Source organism: Cottoperca gobio, chromosome 19, assembly GCF_900634415.1.
Source record: "Cottoperca gobio chromosome 19, fCotGob3.1, whole genome shotgun sequence".
Taxonomy (NCBI): Eukaryota; Metazoa; Chordata; class Actinopteri; order Perciformes; family Bovichtidae; genus Cottoperca; species Cottoperca gobio.
The window spans coordinates 14,351,988-14,359,380 of record NC_041373.1 but is presented as its reverse complement, the minus strand read 5'-3'; positions in this window follow the sequence as shown (position 1 = coordinate 14,359,380).

Here is a 7,393-nt window from a genome sequence, read left to right as displayed (position 1 = left end):
ATGCTGTTTGGTGTAACAGTTCAGAAGGTTTATAGTAGGGTTTGGTGTGTCACTAACAAAACAATATTATCTTTATAGCAGTCATCAATGAAGGGAGCCTCAGTTTCTAACCATATATGAGTTACGGATGTTATTGCAAGCAGCCAGGAGAAATGTTTCTAATTGCTTTATATAATATTTCATCAGAGCATCAGTGTCAGCAGACTTAAAGATGTAGTCATTAATGTGTCATAATATGTAGCATCCAGATGGGTCATTTCAGCCCCACTTGCTTACAATATCACATATATATTAATCATTAATATTAATATTAATGATGATACGGAAGCCCTGAGAGGCAAGTGAGAAAAAAGATCTAAATTTATTTCTAAAATCTATATTCATGTAACTTGTTCACTTTGTTGACATTGTGCTCGATTATATTATATAAATTATATACTTTTTGCATGCATTCTAATATAATTGTGAATCAGTGTACAATAAATTACTTTTAATAACATTTTTATAGATCTTATTTTATTATTTGCAAGAGCATCATGATAAAACATATGTAAAGTAATAAAACAGGAATTATAAGATAAATTCAAAACACATTAAATTATTTTTACAGGTGAGATTGTAAGATTTGACTGCAGACACATCTATTTATGTTAAATACTCTTAGAATCACTTGAAATATGTTGTTAAATCTGTATGTGCTTTTTTTTCCTCCACATCCATATGCAGTACCACATGATGCAAATGTGTTTGTTTATATCGGCACACCTGCATGAAAGATGAGAAGCCCACCTTCACCATTTACATTTGTAATACGATCATCGTACACGAGGCAGCCGATGTAAATCTATCTTGGAAAAGAAGTCTTTGATTTTGCGAGGTGATCCAGTTGATTTATTTTTCTCTCATGTTTGTTAACTTTTGTTAGATTAGTGTCTCAATCTGATGTTTTTGAAACTGATAGGGAATTATATACATAAGCAAAGTGACTTCTAGACTACAATGCTAATAGTTGTTCTGAGGTATTATGGGTATTCAAAAGTCACTAGAATTGTTCTGTTTTTTGTATCCATTATTCATTTATCCATATAGCCTTTTACTATTAATTAAAAATGTTTTAGGTCTCTTTCTAATTACCCAAATAAAAGTTCCAGTACCGACTCTAAAGCAGCATAGATTCAGTTTTCCACCAGTTGTCCCATCTCTGAGGCATGCTGGGAGATGAAGTTCCTCAATAATGATAAGCAAAACAACTGACTTCAACAGCTTTATTGTAGGTTTTACTTTGAAATACATTCAACTATTGATTTATAATAACAATATCAACATTCATTTACAGGTTTCATAGAATACATGCAGCGTTTTAAGAATGTTGATTTTAGTACGTTTTACTTGCGCCCACTATATGTAAACTACCCGGGTGCCCAAGTTGGGGTAATTTTAACTTTCTAACATATCAGATCTGACTTATGTCAAAGAAATATTCATCGACCTTTGTTCAACAAAAGGAAAATCAAGGAAATAATCACATTAAAAACAAGTCATAATGGGAAACAGGCACAACAATTTCCATGATCGAAATATGCAAATGATAACACCATGATTCAGTCATATGGATATGGCTTGTTTGAGAATTAAGTTGGGGTAATTTTAACTTTCTAACATATCAGATCTGACTGAGACACAACTTCTGACCGTTATAATGTTTGTCAGTATCTACAGCACCTGGTTATGTAAGAGGGAGAAGCAGAAAGCAGAGCAGCATGAATTAAGACTTCCTGCAGCATCCAAGCCTCAAGCTATCTAATTTCCCACAGTTCTTTAGGTGGAGTAAAGGCATGACAGCAGCTCCCAAAGTGGAAGTAATATTAATCAGAAAACTAACAGTGCACGTGAAGATGTTGAGAGTCATCCCAATTGATTGCATGAGCACTGGAGGAAGGTAAGACACGACTGTCATCACCAGGCTGTTGACGAGGGTCCTGATGGCTCTTTGCTTCTGCGGGTGGATGTTTTTTCTGCCGGGATCAGACTTATATAATGTATGGAGGATGTAACAATCACAGATTCCAATTATCACTATAGCTACTATAGATGGTACAGTGACAAACATGGTGTAGAATAATTTGTAAAAAATAAAGTATGCAGTCCCATAGGCAACCGTCAAAATCCAAATGATGACAACTATCACAACCCTGGGAGTGAGACTTTTCCTCTTGTGGTAGGTGATTGGATGAACCACGGCCAGGTAACAGTCCAGACAGATACAAGCCATCAGCAGCGGTCTCCCACATGTGTTGAAGGCATAAGCAAAGTTCCAACACGCTTCAAACAGCCAATTCTTCCAGAAGAAATGATTCAATAATCCAGGTGGGATGAAGATCAAGAAGCTGATATCCATGACGGAGAGGTTCAGTATGAAGAAATCATTTGGTGTGAAGGGAGTTCCTCTCCTGTATGTCTTGAACATCTCCCAGAGAATGACAATAGATGCAGGAACACCGACAGCAAAGCAAAGTATTGTAAAAAAAGCCCAAACATATTTTATTTCTTCGTAGCCTTTACACCCATCAAAATCATATGCTTCCCAAACCGATCCGGATGTGTCAGAGTTGTTGGACAGACTCTTGGAACGAAGCTGTATCTCAAGCAACATTGTTGAGCAGAGTAGTTTGGAGGATAAAAGACCTGAGAGACACAGATATACTACTTTACCTTGCATGCTTCAATACAACAATGTAAAATAAAGACAAACATTTCTATTTCAAGAAACTAGCAGTCGCAGTCAAAATACTGGAAAATGTGTCGTTGTTCAGTTTGAAATTAGTTGGTAAAAAAAACCAGACAAATACTTTACCCTCTGAGGTTGTGTCGGGATGTTTTCACTGAAGTGCTGCTGAGTCTTGTTGCCTGGACCAAAGTGTCGAACATCTGTGGGAGCTGTGGAAAGTGTTTGTGCAAATCAATCACACTTATGACCTAGTGTCAGTGGCAGGTTTGCAAAACATATATACCTATGGAAAAGAGCAGCACCGCAGAGCACAGGACATTCACAAAGGCCAATGGTTGAGAGACAAAGACATAAATATACAAACCGACATTCTGTGTGTTAACGCTGCACTGTCAGTGGATGCCTTCTAACCTGACAGAGAGCCACAGTTCACATCACCACAATTATTACAATTCACCCTGGTGAGACCACCAACGTATGTACCAAATGTTATGGTAATCCATCCATTTAATGTTGTGTCAATCCATTAGGTAGATGTTGAGTAAGGGGATCACCAAAGTCAGTGCTGAAGGATTCGCCCTCTAGGCACCATGGATATCCGCAGCGTGTTTCTTGGCGATCCATCCAGTATTTGTTAAGACATTTCACTAAAAGCCAAAATGTCAACATGCTGGTAGCTCTGGAGTCAAAGTCAAAGGGATTTATCGTCTGGGGACCAGGAAGCTAAGTACAACATGTCATGGCAGTCCATCAAGAGAAGAAAACACTACGCAAGCTTTTAATGAGAATCATATACCATATATAAAAGGTGCCAACAGGGAGACAAATCAAAATGTTTAGGTCAACCATACAGCCAACCCTGAACTGACCATAGACGGCGTATAAGAATTGGACAAAGTCACTGTGACCCAGGGGCGTAGCTAGGTTTTCAAGTTTGGGTGGGCTTAGCCCAGAGGTGAGGTGGAGCTGTGTGCACCTGCATGGTAGTACAGTTACCATTGAAGGAACTCAGATGGCGTGATGATGGATAAGTAAGTCTGGGAGCTTTGCACTAAGCAAAGCCGCTACACACCCAAAGTGTTCTGTGCTGGTTGCGTCTCACTATATTAGTCATGTGAACCAGCTCCATGTTACCTGGCCTTAGTCGTGTTGACATGTCTTAGGAGTAGGGTGGACTTCACATCCTTTAGGGGGCATGCTCCCCCGGGCAGAATTATTTTAACATTTTAAAGTGAATTGTTTGCATCTGGTGCACTTTGAGAGCAACATGAAGATGCTAGATCTAATATAACTTTGTGGTCTTGGTAAGGGGAGGGGGCACAACTCTCAACACTAATATGAAACATATATCAATCAATCAAAGTATAAAAAATACCATAACCAATAACAATTAAGTGAAATATTTTCATTTTGAAAACTTTATTCTTCAAAAAGGAGCATGAGCCGGGAATCCCAGTTTTTTTCATTTGGATGTGAATTTCTAATTGTTTCTTAATAATCTTATACTTGCTAATCTCTGTGAGCCCATGGGGGGTGGAAATATAAGAATGTTTGCCCTTACTGTTGATGGTACTTGCAACTGTGAAAATAATTATACAAATATTATTTAAAAAGATGCTGAGATGGCAATAACTACAAACCAACAGTCGTATTTTCTTCTTTAATTTATCATCATAAAAACATTGAATGATTGCAGAAAACACTGACACCAATTTCTAATAGGACACAGGTCCCCCCCTTGACCAACATAAAGTACATTTCCATAAATCTGGTGCGCTTTAAGACAAAGAAATGCCTATCCACTCTCAAACACACCATCTGTCTTTCAGACACTTGTAGGTGGAAGCATCAAATAATTCCTTCTCTTGAAGCCCACCTCGAACGGGCCTATCTACGCCGCTGCTGTGACCACACTCATTGGTTTTTGGACTGCGTCTTTGAAGCCTCGAGTTTTGGCCTTTGCCATCTTGGTTTTTTTTTGCAACCAGCAGTGACAAGAGAGGGTGGAGCAAAGTACAACCGAATGCTGAACAAGACATTTTTAGGCTACTTAAATGTTACAGATATATTTCATGAACTGAAAACACACTTTGAAAGGGTTAAAATTGTAAGACAAAAACACAGAGAGCACGCAGAACGGACAACACCGTGGTGGCAACCTTCCAAACACAGGCCCTAAAGTAAAGCATAGGCTGCTTTATCATCTATTTCACTCTGAATGCGACCGTAATTTACAAAATGACCATCATGCTGTATTAAAGAAGACATGAAAGTAGCGATTTAGACCATAAACCCATTATGAAAATGTTTACTGAGGTGATAAATAAAGTGAGAAGTAGGGGCGTTTTCTTATATAGAACCAGACTTCTTTGGATGGAGTGGCTGCCTGCTGGCCATTAGGAAGAAAGTTTGAGGCATTTCAACATTGGCTTCACCTTTCGTAACCGGAGATGGCCGCCTGGAACTGACTAAATATTAAAATATTAAAATGCTGAAATGAACTTATGTCAAAGAAATATTCATCGACCTTTGTTCAACAAAAGGAAAATCAAGGAAATAATCACATTAAAAACAAGTCATAATGGGAAACAGGCACAACAATTTCCATGATCGAAATATGCAAATGATAACACCATGATTCAGTCATATGGATATGGCTTGTTTGAGAATTAAGTTGGGGTAATTTTAACTTTCTAACATATCAGATCTGACTGAGACACAACTTCTGACCGTTATAATGTTTGTCAGTATCTACAGCACCTGGTTATGTAAGAGGGAGGAAGCAGAAAGCAGAGCAGCATGAATTAAGACTTCCTGCAGCATCCAAGCCTCAAGCTATCTAATTTCCCACAGTTCTTTAGGTGGAGTAAAGGCATGACAGCAGCTCCCAAAGTGGAAGTAATATTAGTCAGAAAAATAACAGTGCACGTGAAGATGTTGATGCTGATCAGGGTCATCCCAATTGATTGCATGACCACTGGAGGAAGGTAAGACACGACTGTCATCACCAGGCTGTTGACGAGGGTCCTGACGGCTCTTTGCTTCTGCGGGTGGATGTTTTTTCTGCCGGGATCAGACTTATATAATGTATGGAGGATGTAACAATCACAGATTCCAATTATCACTATAGCTACTATAGATGGCACAGTGACAAACATGGTGTAGAATAATTTGTAAAAAATAAAGAATGCAGTTCCATAGGCAACCGTCAAAATCCAAATGACTGACAACTATCACAACCCTGGGAGTGAGACTTTTCCTCTTGTGGTAGGTGATTGGATGAACCACGGCCAGGTAACAGTCCAGACAGATACAAGCCATCAGCAGCGGTCTCCCACATGTGTTGAAGGCATAAGTAAAGTTCCAAAACGCTTCAACTGGCCAATTCTTCCAGAAGAAATGATTCAATAATCCAGGTGGGATGAAGATCAAGAAGCTGATATCCATGACGGAGAGGTTCAGTATGAAGAAATCATTTGGTGTGAAGGGAGTTCCTCTCCTGTATGTCTTGAACATCTCCCAGAGAATGACAATAGATGCAGGAACACCGACAGCAAAGCTAAGTATTGCAAAAAAAATCCAAACATATTTTGTTTCTTCGTTGCCTTTACACCCATCAAAATCATATGCTTCCCAAACCAATCCGGATGTGTCAGAGTTGTTGGACAGACTCTTGGAACGAAACTGTATCTCAAGCAACATTGTTGAGCAGAGTAGAAGATTAAAGACCTGAGGTTTTATAATATCAATGTTTTTACTGGTGCTACTGTGTCTTCTTGCCTCGATGAAAGTATCTGTGGGAGCTGCAGCAAGTGTTTGTAGACTTCAATCAAATTAATGACCAGATGTCAGTGGCAGATTTGCAAATCATATATTAATGGAAAAGAGCAGACCCACAGAGCACAGGATATTTAATTTGATTTGAATAGCATGGCTAAAAAGGGAACACAAATGAAAAAAGATTGATAATCATATACCATATACCAGAACAGGTAAATTGTATGTTTACCATATAATAACCTTGAGCTTGAGTAAATGTGGTAATGTTGAAGAAGAAATGCCCTAAAATATCCTTTAACTTCTGCTTATCTAAGGGGATGCAAATATGAACAGGATTTGCAAACAATGTGTTGTGGAAAGCAAATGTTGTTTTAGCTGTTAGCAGGTGGAGGGAAAAGTGTGCAACTTGAACATCCTGTACATTACAGGCAAATTAACTGTCAGACATGTCCTGCTAATATTGCTGAGGTTAATCATAAATCAGGGCCAAAACGCAGCTTAGAGGAAAAGGTGGTGCTTCTATCTGTACTGTTGGCTTTGGCAACATTACTGATGGTGCATGAATTGCACACACCTTGACCGTTTTATAAGCAGGGTAAAACTCACAGCTAAATATGTACAGACCAGGGGAGAACAGGAGAAATGGAAGAAAGTATGACATAATTAATTTTCCTGGATTCAAAATAAATGTATGTCCCAAATGGGGGGGGGAACACGTGAAACCATCTCTGTATGCACAAAAGGCAGCTTTTTCTTTGACGAGCAAAGCCTCTGTAACGTTGCCTTCAGTGCTTCTCGGAAACTCTCCCTTCGTGACTTATATATACATCTAGAGCTCATTGACATTCAAGTTGTGGGGGGGGGGGAAATCACAAATGCAAATCA